This window comes from Macrotis lagotis, chromosome 4, assembly GCF_037893015.1.
Source record: "Macrotis lagotis isolate mMagLag1 chromosome 4, bilby.v1.9.chrom.fasta, whole genome shotgun sequence".
Taxonomy (NCBI): domain Eukaryota; kingdom Metazoa; phylum Chordata; class Mammalia; order Peramelemorphia; family Peramelidae; genus Macrotis; species Macrotis lagotis.
Window position 1 is genome coordinate 24561609 of NC_133661.1, and position 17790 is coordinate 24579398.

Here is a 17790-nt window from a genome sequence, read left to right on the forward strand (position 1 = left end):
TTTCCACAGCTCTGTATCCCTGTCGTCAACTGTCATTTTCCTAGAGGGGTCACTCTCAAAATTCTTTTGATTTTTTTCCCCTTTCCCACATTAGCTAAATAATCTCCAAACCTCTTTTATCAACTTGAGTTTCCATCACCATCCTCAGCTCATTTTGAACTTTTGCAAAACTATTAGTATTTTTATAAAGCCATATTGTCACTTTAAAAATCAAACTCAGTCACAAGTCATTGATTCCATTTTTTTATACAAGTCTTTTGAAAATTTAAGTTGGATGACGAATCTCCCAGATGTACAAATTAGTTTCTTTAGGTAAATATTCTTTTTCATCAACACATAAATTGTTTTTCTTTGAGCCTTCAAAATCTTGAGTTTCCCATCCTAACCAGGCTAACTTCCCCTACTTCTGTATTTCTTTGAAATCTGGTCTCCCAAAATCAATGAAACAAGTCAAACTATTTTGCTTTCATAGAAATTCTAAAATGGAGTTGCTAACTCCTCTCAACGTATGTATTACTTCCACATCTGCAACCTTTGTTAGAATTAAGTGTATAAGATAATTTCTACTTGCTTGGCTCCCACATGTACTCATCTAAACTTTGCATCTCTTTAGCTGTTTAATAAATACTTGTGGCAAAATAAAAGCAATTAATAACTTAAAATTCATTTGGTTTACAAATATCTTCCCCAATAGCTTAAAAGGGAAGTCAGGAAAAAAAAAAAAATCCTTCATTGCGAAGGGACAGAACTGGTCTCAGAGTCCCTTTGGTACTGACAGATAGGGGAGTTCAGGACTCCGGGGTCAGTCCTCCAAACAAGGCTCTACACCTGTCCAGTGAAGCTCACCTATCAACAGGCACTCACAAAGGGAATTTCTGACACCAATGAAATCACTAATCTGCTTCAACTCATCCAATGATTGATATTTAATTTCCTGTTATTGAACATAAAGTGGTTTACTCTTATTAAAGACCAGTCACTAACTCAAAATTTATATTTACTCCAATCTCCTGAAAATTCATTTTTCAATGAGGTAATTTTACAATAACTTACCTTTTCTTAAAGAGCACTTCAAAAGCCACAATGAAATGCAATCAAACACTTTAAAATAGGTAATTTTCCCCCTTTAAAATGCAAAACATCACTTAAATGAGAAATTCCTTAGAAGAAGCATGCCACCTAATCAGTTGAGCTGTCACAGCATTCCTTTATATTTTCTACTTTTTTCACTTTTTACTTACATTTTATTTTGTGGGCAGAATAGAATTATTGAGGGTCAGACTTATCAGGTTTTTATAGCAGAATGATACATAAAGAAGCTTTCAAAAGAAGGGCAATACTTTGAAAATTCAGTCTGATATTGAAGAAGTGTTAGTGTTAGGGGGCTGTTAATGTATAACCTATAAATGATGGAGCTACATGAACATATTTAATTTTTGTACTATCATAAATTGATATCCTTAATGGAATATAAAAACAAAAACAAAAAACAACTTACCAATGTAAGCTACTGAACTCGTTTAATCTTTGATCCCCGAGTCTCGCTAGGGTCCTCCCTTCTTGCTCAGACTACTTGGTATTCCACCAAGAAAGCAGTAAAATTTTCATAAACTTGAAGTCACTCTTGTTTCTCCCATTCAAGATAATCAAATTCGACATATATCTAGGGAAAAGTTACATAAGAAAGTGAATAAAAGCTTTACAATACTATGTATCTTAAAAACTGAAATATAACATATGAAACTGATTAAATAGTAATTTCTTCTAAGATTAGCATTGACCATGAATGCTGAACTAGAATTTCTTTTACATTATTTTTTTAATCAAAGGCAAACAAGATCTAATTCAAAAAAAGGAAAGTACACCAGTAAAGATTTAATTCAACTCCTAGAACTTTTACATTTACATTGCTCCTATATGCCTGAATTCAGAGACCTAAATTCAACAGTAATCCCCCTGCAGATGCCAAAAGCAAGACTAAAATCAGAAAAATATTAAATGATGCCCATACTGAATGTCTTCTAGTAAAGTAGGAGTCTGATCACGATCTTGGGGTGAAGATGACCTTGGGCTGTGTTAATTGCCAAAAGCTCTGGTAGATCCTGTCAAGTGCTTTGCCTTCAAGAATAGGGCCTACAATAAATTGTTGATCCAAAGATCATTCAGTCAACTCTGGAGGGATAGTCACCAGAAAACTGAATAACAAAGGAGTGAATTTTCATTGTGAAACTGTACATAGAAAAAGCAGCCAAATATACACCTATATTGTCACATGCTGAAATTATAAATCCTTGTGTTCTTGTGAGTCTTTTCACTCATATCTAACTCTGAGACCCCATTTTGGGGTTTTCTTCACAAAGCTACTGGAGTGACTGGCTATTTCCTTCTTCAGCTGATTTATTAGATGAAGAAACAGATAAACAGGTGAAGTGACTTGCCCAAGGTCATATATCTACTAAGTAGATGAGGCGAGATTTGAATTCAGGATGATGAATCCTCCTGACTCCAGGCCAGGTACCCATACCTTATCTACTGCAATACCACCTGCCACTTGAGAAGCATATCATGCCAATTAAAGCAAAAAACTAGACTAATGCTTCAAAAAAGTTTCAACAAGTTGTAATTCTGAACTAACAAAAATTTTGCAATCTTCATTCAGAATACAATCTAACAATAATAAAGCTAATTAAATTAATTTGTAAAAGAGTTAGGTTAATTTCTGACATAACCCTTGTTAAGCAGTGCCCCACAGCTGAGTTACCACAGAGTAAGAAACATCAACACAGAAGTGACTCAGCGACCTTGACACTTCAAGTGACTCAGATGAAAAGTAATTCTGATGTCGGGTCCTCTAATGAACTAGATAGTACTTTGGGGGCTGACAGGATCATGACTGTGATAAATGAAGGATGGAGAGATGCAGAACCTGGAAATTTGGGTCACACATGGATTTCCCAGGATCATTCCCCCCAAAGTAGAAGCAGACAGACAAGATTTACCCCAGTAGGTATGCAAAGTGAAAGATGGTGTGAGATAATTATACTCAAAAGTATTGAAACTAAAGACCAATAACACTTGGTGCAATAAAGATCATAGCCTCTGAAACTGAAACACTTGGAGGTTCTCACCAGACAGAGGAAATCCCTATGCCTTTTGGGCTAAATGCTGAATATGTCCATAACACTAACATCATTTACAGAGTAAATCTATTTTATTCCTTCTCTCATATTAATAAGAAGGTCAAAAAAGTTATCTATGAGGTTTAATCATTCAAGGAATCTTATATGATCTTAAAATACAGTCTAAAATACAGACAGCTGTTGAAGAAATGGGTTTCCACATTGATATCTATTTTAAAATTGCTACCCAAAGTAAAGGTCCTCAAACATCACCTTAAAAGTATCTCTTTGTATAAGCCATCCAACTTTTAACAGCCTTATGTATCTTTTCTCATCCTGCCAATTGTCTGAGTGTGAAGAGGTGACAAAAGATAAAATAGATCACTACAATTACATGAAATTGCAAAACTTCTGAACAACAACAAAAATGAAAACAACTAGAATAAGAAGAAAAGTGATCGGATGGAAAAAATAAGGCTAGAGATAAAACCAGTAATTTTATTTATATAGAGAACTCCCAAAAAAGCCACTTTTATAGAGAATTCTACAAATTCAGGTCAGCACTTCCTCTGCAACTTAATTGTTTTGGAGAAATCTGGCAGCTCTGTGCAATTCAGTTCCCAGTCTAAGTCACAAAGTCAGAATGCCAGACGTGAGACTTGAATAGAAATCTTGTCTTCGGGGCCAACCTCTATACTTTATATTATCTACCACTCAAAAAAAAAATCAAATCCAAACAACCTCAAGATATTTCTTTCTTCACACCAAAGAAATTGGCAAATATGACAAGAACTGTGAATGATCAAAGAAAGAAGTTATGTGTTGTTATAAGCAGGAAGGGAGTCAAAGCTAGAAGAGGAATATCAGCTTCAAAGTGAAGTTCCAGGTAGATCTGGAATCATCTGGATTCTACTACATTTATATACCTTGATCTATTCAGCATTGCCCAAACTGATGACATCTGCACAGCTTCCAATTTTTTGCAATCAACAGAAAGAACTGCTATAAATATTTATTGGGTTATTTAGATTCTTTTTCTCTTTCTTTGATCTCTTTGAGAAATAGGTCTAGAAAACACTGCAGAGTCAAAGGATTCACACCATTTAATAACTTTAGGGACAGAGTTCAAATTTGTTTTTCAGAATAGCTATACAAGTTCAGCTGTACAAATAGAATTAATATGCCCTTTTCCCCCTAATTCCTCCACTCTGTCTTTTTTCTTTTTTGGTGTCTACTGTTTCAATGGGAGAGGTGGGAGGTAGTTTCCCCAAATCTGCTTTAATTTGCAATTCTCTCCTTATTAGTGATTTTTTTTTGTTTCACTGGCCACTGATAGTATGAATTTATTATTGCTGATTCATATTTTTACTCTATTAATCAACTGGGAAATGGCAGTTATATGCTTTTGCAGTTACAGTTAGGGTTCTTTCAATTATAGCTGAATTATAATCTCCAACATTTTTGTTTACAGCAAGTTTTGCATTAAAATTAATCAAAGTATAAAATTTGCTTAATCTGGAGGGTATTACAAAATTCTTTGTAATCTATCACCAGCATTAGAATTAAAAGGATCTCTTATTTGCTAAAATCAATGAACTTTTCTCAATGTTTATTCTCCCTGAACTTCCTATAGCTTTTGATCTGTCTGAACAACCTCTCTGATTTTTATTTATATTGCTAATCTGAGTACCAAATTCTCCACCCCCCCCCCCTTTTTTAGATTTCTGCAAGGCAAATGGGGTTAAGTGGCTTGCCCAAGGCCACACAGCTAGGTAATTATTAAGTGTCTGAGACCGGATTTGAACTCAGGTACTCCTGACTCCAGGGCCAGTGCTCTATCCACTGCAGTGCTTTATCCACTGCGACACCTTACCCTTCCCCGCTTTCTTGAAAAAGCAAGCAATTTGATTTTCATTACACATGTGAGATTATGCAAAACATATATCCATAAGAGCCATGTTGCAAAGGAAACTCTGAAGAAAATAAGAATAAAAGACAAATCTTTTTAAGTATTTAAGTTTTCATTTTTTCCCCCCTTTGTTCTGTTTCTTCTTTCACAAAAGGGTTAATGTGGAAATATGCTTTACATTATTGCACATGTATAACTTTTATCCAATTGCTTGCCATCTTGGAGAGACAGAAAAATCTGGAACCCAAAAATCTTTTTAAAAATGAATGCTGAAAATTGTCTTTACATGTAATTGAGGGGGGAAAATGATACACTATTAGAAAGAAGTATGGCCCAATCTGCATGTAGAATTTCTCAGTTCTCTCTGGAAAGGGATAGCATTTTTCACCTAAGATCCTACGGAATTATTCTGGAACATTGTTTTGATCAAAAAAGTTAAGTTTCCCGCAGTTCATCATCCTTACACAATTTCTGTCAAAGTGTACAATGTTCTACTAGTTCTGGTAACCTACTCTGTATGAGTTCACAGAAGTCTTGTCAGGTTTTTCTGAAACTATCCTGTTCAATTATTTTTTATGACACAACTGCATTCCATCACAAATGTACACAACTTGTTCTGCCCTTCACCAATTGATAGATTTCAACTCAACTTCCACAACAAAAAGAGCTCTTCTGTTTTTGTACCAAGAGGCTCTTTCCTTTATACAGATCTAGTAATGGATGAATTCTAACTCTCTCAGCAAGGCCCAATCTTTCAACACTACCTCCAGCATTTGTCATTTTCCTTATCTGTCATGTTACACATTTTGATAGGTATAAGGTGGTATTTCAGAGTTGTTTTAATTTTAATTTCTTTTAACAGTGGTGATTTAGAAACCTTTGATTTCTTCTTCTGAAAACTGTCTGTTTATATCCCTTGACCAGTTACCCACAGGGGAATGGCTCTTATCTGACTCAGTTCTCTATATTTTTGAGAAATTAGATCATCAGAGAAATTTGTTGTAAATATATTTTGCCAGTTTTCTGGTTTCTATCCAATTCTGGATGCATTAGTTTTGTTTCTAAAGAAGTTTCAATTTTATGTAATATAGTTTGAAATCTAGAACTGTTAGGTTACTTAGCATATATTTCACTGATTTTGCTTGACCTTTTGTTCTTCCAGATGAATTTTATTGTTATTTTTTTCTGGCTCTATAATTCTTTGGTAGTTTGATTGGTATGGCACTAAAAAAGCAAGTTAACTTAGAACTGTCATTTTTATAATGTAGGCTTGACCTACATGTGAACCATTAATATCTCCCCCAACTATTTAAGATGTATATTTATTTGAACAGAAACTGTTTTATAATTAGGTTTATATGCTCCTTGGGTCTATCATGACATTGCAGAATCACAAATGTTTTATGTTGTCTGTACTTTATCTGAATGTAAAATTTTTTACTCGATTCTCTAAGTAAACCATCATATCAGCAAGGAGTGATAGTTTGTTTCCCCATTGTCTATAGATAGCATATCTAGTATAATACAGAATAATAAAGGACAATACACACTCTTGCTTTATTCCAGATCTTATTGGAAAATCTTCAAGTATGTTTTATAAGTTTCAAGTATGATTTTATAACTCTTTGGGCATAGTTCCAAATTGCTCTACAAAATGGTTGATCAGAGCTCACAATTCCACCGAGAGGGTACTAATGTCATTTTTCCTCACATCCCTTCCAACATGTCATTTTTCTTTTCTGTCCATTAATTAATCTAAGAGTTTTAGGTATAATGTTGAAATTACTTTAATTTGCATTTTTTGCTTTATTTCCCTAAAAATCATTCATACATTTTGATCATTTAATTGAGGAAAATTTGTATTATTTATATAAACTTGACTCATTTCTGTTTGAGAAGAAATGAGGCCTTTATCAGAGAAAATTGTTATAAAATTTTTTCACTTATTGCTAATTATTTTCCTACATTCTATCCCCGTCTACTACCCCCTTCCATTTATTCTACTCTCTCCCACATTTCATCCTGCCCTGTGTTTCAAGTGTTTTGTTTCTGACTATGCCCTCAGCCCCACCTGCTCTCCCTTCTATCACCCTCCTCCCTTTCCTCCTACTTTTCTAGAAAGTAAGATAAATTTCTATACCCAATTGAGCTTACGTGTTATTTCCTCTTTGAGTCAGAATAATTCTATTGAGATTAAGATTGGCTCACATCCCCCTTCTTTCCCTCCCAACTCTTAACAGCTTTTGCTTGTTTCTGTTTATGTGAGATAATCTGCCCCATTCTACACCTCTACCTTTCCCTTTCTCCCAGTACATTTCTTCCTAACCCCTTATAGTTTCATTTTTTTAAAGATATCAACCCTTCAAATAAAATTCAACTCATTCCTATGTTATCTGTCCACATATCCTCCTCCTAATGGCCCTAAATAGGAGAGTTCTTATGAGTTACAAGTAGCATTTTCCCAAGTAGGATTGTCAGTAGATGAACTTTATTAAGTCCCTTGGAATCTCTATTTTCTGTTTACTTTATGATTGAATAGTCAAATTTTCCATTCAGCTCTGATCTGTTCATCAAGAATGCTTGAAAGTCCTCTATCTCACTGAATATCCATTTTTTTCCTCCACTGAAGGATTTATACACTGAAGTTCTGCTGGGTAGGTGATTCTTGGTTGTAATTCCAGCTTCTTTCCCCTCTGGAACATCATATTCCAAGCTCTCTAATCCTTTCATGTTATTAGCGGCTAAATCTTGTGTTATCTTGACTGTGGCTCCATGAAAATTAAATTGTCTCTTTCTGACTGCTTGCAATATTTTTTCCTTCTCCTTTCTCCTTTGGAGAAGGATTGTGTTCTTCTCCAAAAACATTTGTAATTCTACATGTCATGATAAACCCAAGGAGCTCTCCAGACCTGGGAGCTTTGATTAGGCTATAATATTTCCAGAAGTTTTCATTTGGAATCTTTTTTCAGGAGGTGATCAGTAGATTCTTTCAATTCCTCTACTATCCTCTGGTTCTAACATTAGGGCAGTTTGATAATGTCTAAGTTGTTCTTTTGGATCATGGCTTTTAGGTAGTACAATAATTTTGGAATTATCCCTCCTGGATCTAGTTTTCCGGGTCAGTTGTTTTGCCAATGACCTATTTTACGATGTCTTCCAGTTTTTCATTCTTTTATTTGTTTTATTGTTTCTTGATGTTTCATCAAGTCCTTAACTTCCATTAGCTCATTTCTAATTTTTAAGGAATTATTTTCCTCAATGAGCTTTTTTTAAAAATCTCCTTTTCACCTGGAAAATTCCAATTTTTAAGTAATTTTTTTCTTCCATGAATTCTTGTGCCTCTTTTTCCATTTGGCCAATTCTGCTTTTAAAAGTATTCTCACTGGGTTTTTTGTACCTCTTCTACAATCTGACCTAATTTGATTATTTTTTCACCTTTTTTTTTTTTTGGTGTCTCTTTTTGCCAAATGGTTCACCCACTTTTTAAATTATTTTTCTTCCATTACTCTCATTTCTCTTCCCAATTTTTTCTCTACTTCTCCTACTAGATTTTCAAACTCCTTTTAAAACTCTTCCATGGCCAATCAATAGCTTTCTTGGAGGCTCTGGATATAGGAGTTTTGACTTGGTTGTCTTCTTTTGAGTTTATGTTTTTGATCTTGACACCATAGTAGCATCAATGGTCAGATTTTTTTTCTATCGTTTCCTTATTTTCCCAGCTTATTATTTGACTTTTAACTCTTTGTTAAAATAGGCCTCTGTTTCTAGAATGGAGTGAGCACTGTCCCAAGCTTCAGGGGTTTTGTGCAGCTATTTTTAGAGGTACTTCTAGAAGCCTATATGTTTTCAGTTCTTCCAAGTTGGTATGCTCTAAGGAAAGGTGTCTATTCCTCTCTTGGCCTGTGTCCTGGTCTGTAAGTGACCACAAGCACTTTTCTGTCCTGGAAATGTGAGGGGGGTCCTACTCCACTGTGGTCACAAGCTCTGGTGTGCTGGTGCTCTTCCTTACCCTGAGATTACCACCAATACTGAGACCTGGCTCTGAGCATGGACAAATCAATAGAGTCTTGCCTCAATGGTAGCAAAAAGGAATCCCCCCCCCCCCCCAATTAATATTCTTCTGCCTAGTCATTCAACTCCCTTATCATCTGTGGACTTTGATCCAGAGTGCTCCTGGGTTGCCAGGACTAGGTCTCTGCTGGCACAACCCATACTAGACTATGCTCCACTCTCATCCAGGTGCAGCATACCTTTCCTTCTGACCTTCTAACTTGTCTCTGGCATCTATGGGCCGAGAAGTCTGAAAAACACTGCAGCTACCACTGATTCAGTTGCCCAAGGCCTGCTTCTAGTTTGTCTGGATACAGTCTTCACTGGCATAGCCTTGCATTAGACTGCATTCTTCTCCAAAGACTTTTCCAGCCAACCTCCTAAGTTGTCTTAGTCTGGAAAACTGTTTCACACCATCTTTTTTTATCAGTACTGCCACTCCTATAATTTGTTTATAGCCATAATTTAAAAATATTTGGGGGTGATTTAAGGGGGATAACTCAGGCAAGTCCCTGCCTTTACTCCATCATCTTAGCTCCATCTAAAGTAGTATTTTTTTTTTTGCATGTGGGTCTCTTTTACCAAGTTGTCTTTTTATAGTTTTCTGCTTTTGCTTTCATTTCTTTGCCAAAATTATTCTTCTGCCCCTTGATTCTGAAAATAATTTTCAGTTCTTACAATAATTCCTGTTGAGTGTGTATCCATTACAAATTTTCTTTAAAGCTTTGCTTGTAGCTGTTATGACTTTCATTATCTTCTGAATTGAGTCTTGATCTTTCCTGTCACCATAGTCATTTTTTTGCTGCCACTGTCATTTGCTCATTTTTATATCCTAGTTGTTGATTTGGAGCTTTTTGTTAATGTTGGGTTCTGCTCAAAGATGGGGAATGGATGGGATAGTGGGGTTCTGTCTCAAGCCTCAGGCTTTTTTTTCACACTGCCATTTTCAGAACTAATTCTTGGGGTCTGAAAGTTTTCAATTATACCAAGGTAGTATGATTTGGGAAAAGGTTTGGTCACTGATACATTGGTCTTCACTCTGTTCTTTAACCAGGAAAGGTTCTCTGATCCTTTGAGATGGAAAGAGCTGCTGCCCTCCAGGGTTTCCACTCCCTTTTGACTGAACAAGTTCCTCTCCACCTTTGAACTGTGCTCCAGAAGTGGGGACAGGCAACAGACATGCCAAACAAACTGGTCACTTTCTGAGCTGTCAGGTTCACGGGCTCTCACGTGGGAGCTCCCAATGCTTCTACTGCTTCTGTCACCACTAGTTAGTCTAACCACTGATGTTTTCTCAACATGGACTCAGAATTATCCTACTCCTGTGTCACAGATCTCTCCTTCTGACCTCCTATGTTGTTTCAGGTCGCGAGAATGTCTCACTCTGACCTCATTAGTTCTGCCACTCCAGAATTTGACTTGTGGTATCATATTAAAATTGTGTGGAAAGGCATGTTGAAAGAGACCGGCTGCCCAGGATCTTGGCTCCATCTCTCTCTCTCTCTCTCTCTCTCTCTCTCTCTCTCTCTCTCTCTCTCTCTCTCACAATCTCTTCTCTCCAGGATTTTATGACATTGCTCTCTCATGGTCTCCTTCCAACCTGACCACTCCCTTCTGTCTCTATTGCTGGATTCTCATCCAAATCACTGTTGTTACTGTGAGTCCTTTTTCTTCAAAGAGGACCAGTGCCACTCACAAGTGAACTGGACTGAAGTGAAAACTCCAGTCATCAGCCTCACCCTTCCTGAATCACAGCAGACCAGCGGCAGGACCAAAGTCAAAGCAACCAGCAAAGGTCCAGGATGACCTTGGCATCTCTGATGCCTGGGCTTCAGCCACTTTTGGACTAATTGCTCTCATCTGCTCATTTCACATGATTGGGCTAGACACTCCCTTAACTCACTAATGGGTTTGAAGCTTCTTGGTTGCCCTTAACTGAGTTTAACTCATCTTCCAAGGCAGTTTACCAGAGTGTTGATTCTGTACATACTTACTACACACCTTCTTGGAGCCACAGGTGAGAGTTGGGTGAAGGTAAACACCAAAAGACTCAGGAAGGCCTCACACCAGATGCTATTCCTATCTGAACACCCTATGCACCTCTCCAGATGATACCATCAACCACAAGTATCCCCAAAGGGCTCTGTCCCAGGCTTTCTTCCCTTCTTTTCCTCTCCCCTTATATTACTGCACTTGGTAATGATCTCAGGTCTTATGGATTTAATTACCATCTCTATGCTAATTATAAAATTTACCTATCCTGCCCTAACCTCTCTGCTGAGCTCCAATCTCACACCTCCACCTACCTTTCAGATAGCTCAAATTAGATGTCCAGTAATCAATTAATCAATAAACATTTAAGAAGCACTCACTATGTATGTGGGAGACACTGTGCTAAGCACTAAGGATACAAAGCGTTTGTGAAACCCAGTTCCTGCTCTCAAGAAGCTTATAACATGCAAATAAATATATGCAAAGGGGGTTATATACAGGATAAATAGGAAATGGAATTAAGAGGGATTAGGAAAGGCTTCCAGGAGAGGGTAGGATTATCACTGAAGGTTTTAAGGAAGCCAAAAAGGTCAGTAGTTAAGAATGGAGGAGGGAGAGTGATCCAACATGGAGAGCATCTAAAAAAAAGTCCAAAGGTGAGAAATGGAGAAACAACAAGAAGGCCAATGTCAACTGAACCTAAAGGTAAGTGTCTGGAGAAGAGTAAACAAGAAAACTAGAAAGGTAGGAAGGAGCTCAGTTGTGTGAAAGGCTGTGAATGCCTTTTGAATTTGCTCCTAGAGGTAATAGGGAGCCAAAGAAGAAATGAGTGGGGGTGGGAAGGGTGTAACAAGATCCCACTTGTGTTTTAGGAAGTCGCTTCAGTGGCTGTTTCTTGAACAAGTCTCTCCATTGCTCGGGCCTGCAATCCACTATGCCTGGAATGTTGTCTCATATCACCTCTAGCTCTTAGCAACCCTGGCTTTCCTTCATGTACCAACTAATATTCCATTTTCTACAGTCAGTCTTTTCCAACTCCTCTTCATTCTAATGATTTCCCTTTCTGAATCTACTTATCTTATTTATATAATTTATTCTATTTATGTAGTTTGTATGTAGATGCTTGTTTTTTTTGTCTCTCTCTCCTTGGGAACAGGGAAGTCTTTTACCTATACTTAGAATAGTGCCTGGTATAGAATAGATGCTTAATAAATGTTTATTGACTAACAAGAAGTAAAAGTGGTTTGGTTGTCAATAAAATATTTCTGATTGGCTTCAGGACTATCCAAGTCATTTTTTTCTACATCTGGACTTCAGGCACCTTAACTGGTAAAATTAAGGGGTTAGGGGCTTGACCTCTAAGTTCTCTTCTTTCTCTAAATCTAACACAACACTGAATTTTTGTTGTTGACTTTAAGAAAAACTCAGTTGACTTCTCACTGGACCACAACTTCCTTTTCTTTTCATAACATTGTGAATTTATGCCCGATAGTCTTTTTTTTTTCAAAAAAAAAAAAAGGATTTCTTTCACATTCACAGTAGCTATAGTTAATGTTTACAGACTGTCTAAAAAAACTCTGATCTTTCTCCCTTTTCTACAACAGCAGAAGTAGCTGGAAAGCCAAATACTAGTTTGTAACTTTTTTTTTAATGAGCCACAAAGATGAAAAAAATTAATTATCATAATAGATACAATCCGTTTCCAGGACTGAGCCTGAAGCACAAAGAGAATGATAGAATTCTCTCAAGCCTATTTTCTGCTGGCAAAGAGTTTTAGCATCTAGAATCATGTCCACACTACGCTGTAGAGCTGGGAGTAAAATATCCTAAAGGAAAGCTTTTAAAAAGTATAAAAGTGACATCAACAAGGGTCACTATAGTCAAATACTTTGAGTGACTGACAGTGTCCCATGCCTGAAAAATTTTCTTTCTTTGCTTTTCTAATTCTAGGCAATATGTCAGATACCAGAAATTATTCTGGGAAATCAATCTGATCCCAGAAGTTATTATTAGGAGGAACCTCCCTAATCATCTTGTCCAGCCCATAACGTAAAAGGAATCCCTCGTATGACCTAACAAACAATCATTGAGCCTTTGCAATGAGGAAAAACCCACTAGGTCACAAGGTGGCCTAGTCCACTTTTGGAGAACTCAAATTTTAGGAAGTTTCTATTAATATAAAGCCTAATTGGGCCAAAAAGAAGAAATAGAATCCCTCTATCACATGACAGTCATGAAGACAGGTGTGAGGTCACAAATGGCTATGAATTCTGACAAGAGGAGTTTTACCCAAAGGACTATCATCTTATTTCAGGATGCTACTAAGTATTTTTTCAAATCACAAAAAGGAGGATTGAAAAGGGCTTCCATTTTGCTTAAAAAAAAAAAAAAAGAAAGGGAAGTATATGGTAATTCATTTGAGAAAGAAAGATAGGAGCAAGATCACGACTCAAAAGGTTTCCCCTATTCCTATAATGAAAAACAAGTGACTTGATGTCTGTACTCACTGAAAGGAGAGGTGTGAGTGGGAACAATAGGAAATAGCTATGTTGAAGTGCTGACAAACTGGAAACAAGAAACAACATTTGTCAGATTAAAAAGTATAACAACAACTTTTATTTGATAAGCTGTAAACAAAAATAATTTGGAAAATTTAATTGTTGGAAAGAACTGCTGGAAAAGTTGGAAAGCAATTTGACACAAATTAGCTTTAGATCATATTACAGTAGATAATCGAAGTACACCCCCCAAAAAGAAGTACAAAATGGATATGCAACTAGAATAATAAAGATCATAATTTGAAGAGAATTATATCAAATATGCCTTTCATAATTATGGCTAAGTGAAGAGTTCTTAACCAAAAGGAGGGTCAGATAACCACAAAACACCAAAGGCTATGTGAAATTTAAACTTCTTGTACAAATAAAAACAGTACGATTAGGATAAGCAAGAAAGCAGCTGCCTAGGGGGTTAGAATCTTCACAACAAACATAAGGAAACACCCTCAACAAATGAAGGCTGGAACTTTCTCTGAAACTTCTAGGTAACCAAGGAGTTAAGTGAATTTAACCAGAGCCCTACAGCCAATCTATCTCAATTGGTTTTTCAATACGCTGTGGCCTCAGTTACATCAAATAAGAGATTGATTTCCAAAGTACAGAGACAAATAATCCAAAAACCTATGGCCAAGAAGCATTATCCAGTGGACTAGAGGTCACAATTAATGAACATGCAAAACTCCTCTAAATAACTACCAGTAAAACACATACAAATCAGAACAACTCCAAGGTTGTAGCTTACCACCAATTAGCAAAGATGGCAAAAATCAGAGATAGTGCTGAAGTTGCTGTGAAAAGACAAGCATATAATTACACCATTAGAGCTACAAATTGAGCTATTCATTCTGGAAAACAATTTCCAAATAATTAAATAATTCACAACCTTTGACTCAAAGATTCCACTGTCAGATTATATGAGATTCCCCCCCCCACCAAAAGGCCTTACATTTACTAAAAATATTAAGTCCTTCATTTTAGCAGCAAAGAACTGAAAACAAAGTAGATGCCTATCAATGATCAAACGGCTGAAAAAATTGTACAATGAGACTACGATGAAATATTCCTGAATTATAGAAATATTTAGAATAAAAAGAGGCACAGGGAAGCTTATAGAAATGAAGTAAGCTTAAAGAAGGACAATATAAACAATGTAATTAGAAAAAAGAAGAAAATTGAAACTGAAACCATATAATGACAGTGAGCACCTTATCTCTGTAACATTAAGATATGAGAATATAGCTAGCTCCCTCCCCTTTGTAGGAGTAGAGGACTCCGGAAGCACACCATAACATCTACCATCAGATCTAAGTGATATGTTACTTTTCTATTAAAGATCTTATGTTTTCTTCTGCAGTTGTTTGAAGGATTGGTAGAAGGTTTATTGGAAAATCAAGATGAAAAAAATAAATTTTTTTTAAAGTATTGAGCACTGCATGTGGGAAAAGAAATTTGTTTCCCATAAACTTATAGGAAATCATGTAAAAAAAATTGTTATGTAGTCATTTTCAGTTGTGTCCTGACCCCAGTTGGAGCTTTCTTGGTAAAGATACTGGAGTAGTTTGTCATTTCCTTCTCCAATTCACTTTACAAATGAGGAAACCGAAGCAAACAGGGTTAAGTGACTTGCCCAGGGTCACACAGCTAGTAAATATTTGAGGGTAGTTTTGAATTCAGAAAGATTAATCTTTCTGACTCCAGGTCTAACATTCTATCCACTGTTCCACTTGGCTATCCATGAGAAAGATTATTCTCTCAGTATTTTTTATATTGCTTTCCACAGACTTATCCTTAATAAAAATAATTTTCAAGAGTTATGTGGCAGAGATGATTCTTCATGCATATTCTTAGTGGCTATTCTACTATGGTATCTAGTAGATTGTATCAAAATAGTGATACATGTGTCTGCTGTCCAAAGGAAAGTTCAACCTTAAAAGTATGAGAAGCTAATCATGATGGTGATATTTTTTAGCTAGAGCAACTTTCAAAGATTATCTAAAAAGTCAGAAGGACCTATTCTCTGTATCAGTGGAGTGAGTAGTCATATACTAATGAAACTGTCTTTGAGGAATACAAGAAACATGGTTAACCCTTGAGAACATCACAAGTCATTTGCTTTAATTATTTCAGAGCATTAATTATTCCTTGGCTTGTACAGGTACAATTTTAATTTAATATAGTTGTGTAATAAATGTGAATAGCCTTTATCTCAAAGAAAGAGATATTAACTAAGTGATGGAGGAAAGGGAAGAATCTGAAAATGGAAATGGAAAGCAAAGCGCATTCCAACTTCCTCATCAGTAAAAGCTAATAGAGCTAAGGAGTGGAGAAAAAAAATAAAGATAAAGCAAAGAATGTTGTTTATGGAACAGGTATTCCAGAGTGCAGAGTGGAAGAACTGTTATATAAAACTTTGGAGTGGGAAGGTAGAGAGGAGTGGGAATTAAGAATAGGGTGGTAGAAGATGATGGATAGGGATTTAGATTATAATCCACAGGAGTTCAGAGCCACTGGAATTTTTTTGGGGGGGGGGCAAACTAAACATATTTGTTAGAAGGCTTCTGTTTTTTTCCCCCCTTTCCCCTACCTCCATGAGGGAAATATGAAGACATAAGGAAAATAATTTTTTGCTAATTCAAAAAAATTAAATTTTAAGAACAATTATTTTCTTTCAGTTTTTTCTTCTAATACTCCCCCCTACTCATATCTATTTTTAAAGAGGTTTTATGTCTCCTCTCTAAAATCAGGAGAAGTCTTTCAAGTAATATCTCTTGAGAGTGAATGAAACCATTTTTTTCTCTTTGTTACAAATCAATTGATTTGCTGAAAATCAATTGCTGATTATATATTTATTTTATATATTTCTTCAATTTCAAGGATAAAGTACTCCACTAAGCATTTTACACTATTATTATTATTAGTAGTAGTAGTAGTAGTAGTAGTAGTAGTTTTTGTAAGGCAGTGGGGTTAAATGACTTGCCCAAGGTCACACAAATAGGTTAATTATTAAGTGTCTGAGGCCAGAATTAAACTCGGGTCCTCCTGACTCCAGGGCAGGTGCTTTATCCACCGCGCCACTTAGCTGCCCTTCAATAAGCATTATTATAACATAAATAAATGTGTTTTTTAAAAATACCAATTACAATAACTACATTTTCATTTCTCTTCTGCATTTAGTAAAACTTTAATCTGTGTGTGAATGTGTATATATGTATATGTATACACACACACACACATATGAACATGTGAAAGAAAAACAATAAGAAATAAAATTTCCAAAATAAAATATTTTTCCAAACAATTAAACTTAATTCCAGTTTTAAGCATGTGAATACACTTAGAATCCACCAACCTCTTTCTTAAATATCCTTGTGATATTTACAGACAAAACTGATGGGGGAAGCCACACAAGTCATCTCAAATACTTAGCATCGCTACTCATATCTAAATCTATAAAACTATTCTAATCCTCCTTCACCTTGTTATGAAGACTTGTTTATTAGGAAACCTTTCAGCTACTCATTTTGTATCTTCTCCAGCATCCCCCAAATACTACCATTAATTCTATTTAAAACAAAGCAGGAGTCAATATGATATCTACATTGCTATGAAATCTTTAAATCAACTTTTAAATGCAGCTTTTTAACCACTAACTTTCCCACAGGTTTTATCATTAAAGTCATACCCCTGCAGAGTAGTCATTGAAATAGAAAAAAGTTAATTTTGGAGTTAACAGAAATAATCTGTTATGGTCAAGATGGAGTGTGACATTTATTTTTATTTAATATTGTATATTAGATATTTGGCTGAACTTCTTAAAAAATTCTGATTTAAAATGCAACACACCTATTTTGTACCTTTGTCAGAGGACGTTAGCTCTTGTATATATTTCAAGGATATACTGTATACACACACACACACACACACACACACACACACACACATGAAATTTGTTTTGGTCAAGAGTTCTGGCTTTATAGGATCACTCATAGTTTCATCCCTTGTAATTTATAACTAATGCTTCAAAATGCTAAATATATGGGGCAGCTAGGTGGTGCAGTGCATAGAGCACCAGCCCTGGAGTCAGGAGGACCCGAGTTCAAATCCAGCCTCAGACACTTCGTAATGACCTAGCTGTGTGGCCATGGGCAAGCCATTTAACCCC

At 35.9% G+C, this 17790-nt stretch overlaps 1 protein-coding gene across 4 annotated transcripts in view; it reads right to left on the reverse strand.

Moving 5' to 3' along the window:
* The window catches only part of JMJD1C (jumonji domain containing 1C), a 204624-nt gene that overhangs the window by 144514 nt on the left and 42320 nt on the right, over window positions 1–17790 (reverse strand). For 3 of the 4 annotated variants that reach the window (XM_074232354.1, XM_074232353.1, XM_074232352.1), the window contains exon 2: window positions 1499–1663. The gene's annotated coding sequence lies outside the window, so the exon portion shown is untranslated. Of the gene's footprint in view, window positions 1–1498; window positions 13918–17790 lie in introns of those variants that run through there. The other variant, XM_074232355.1, reaches the window with a different exon arrangement.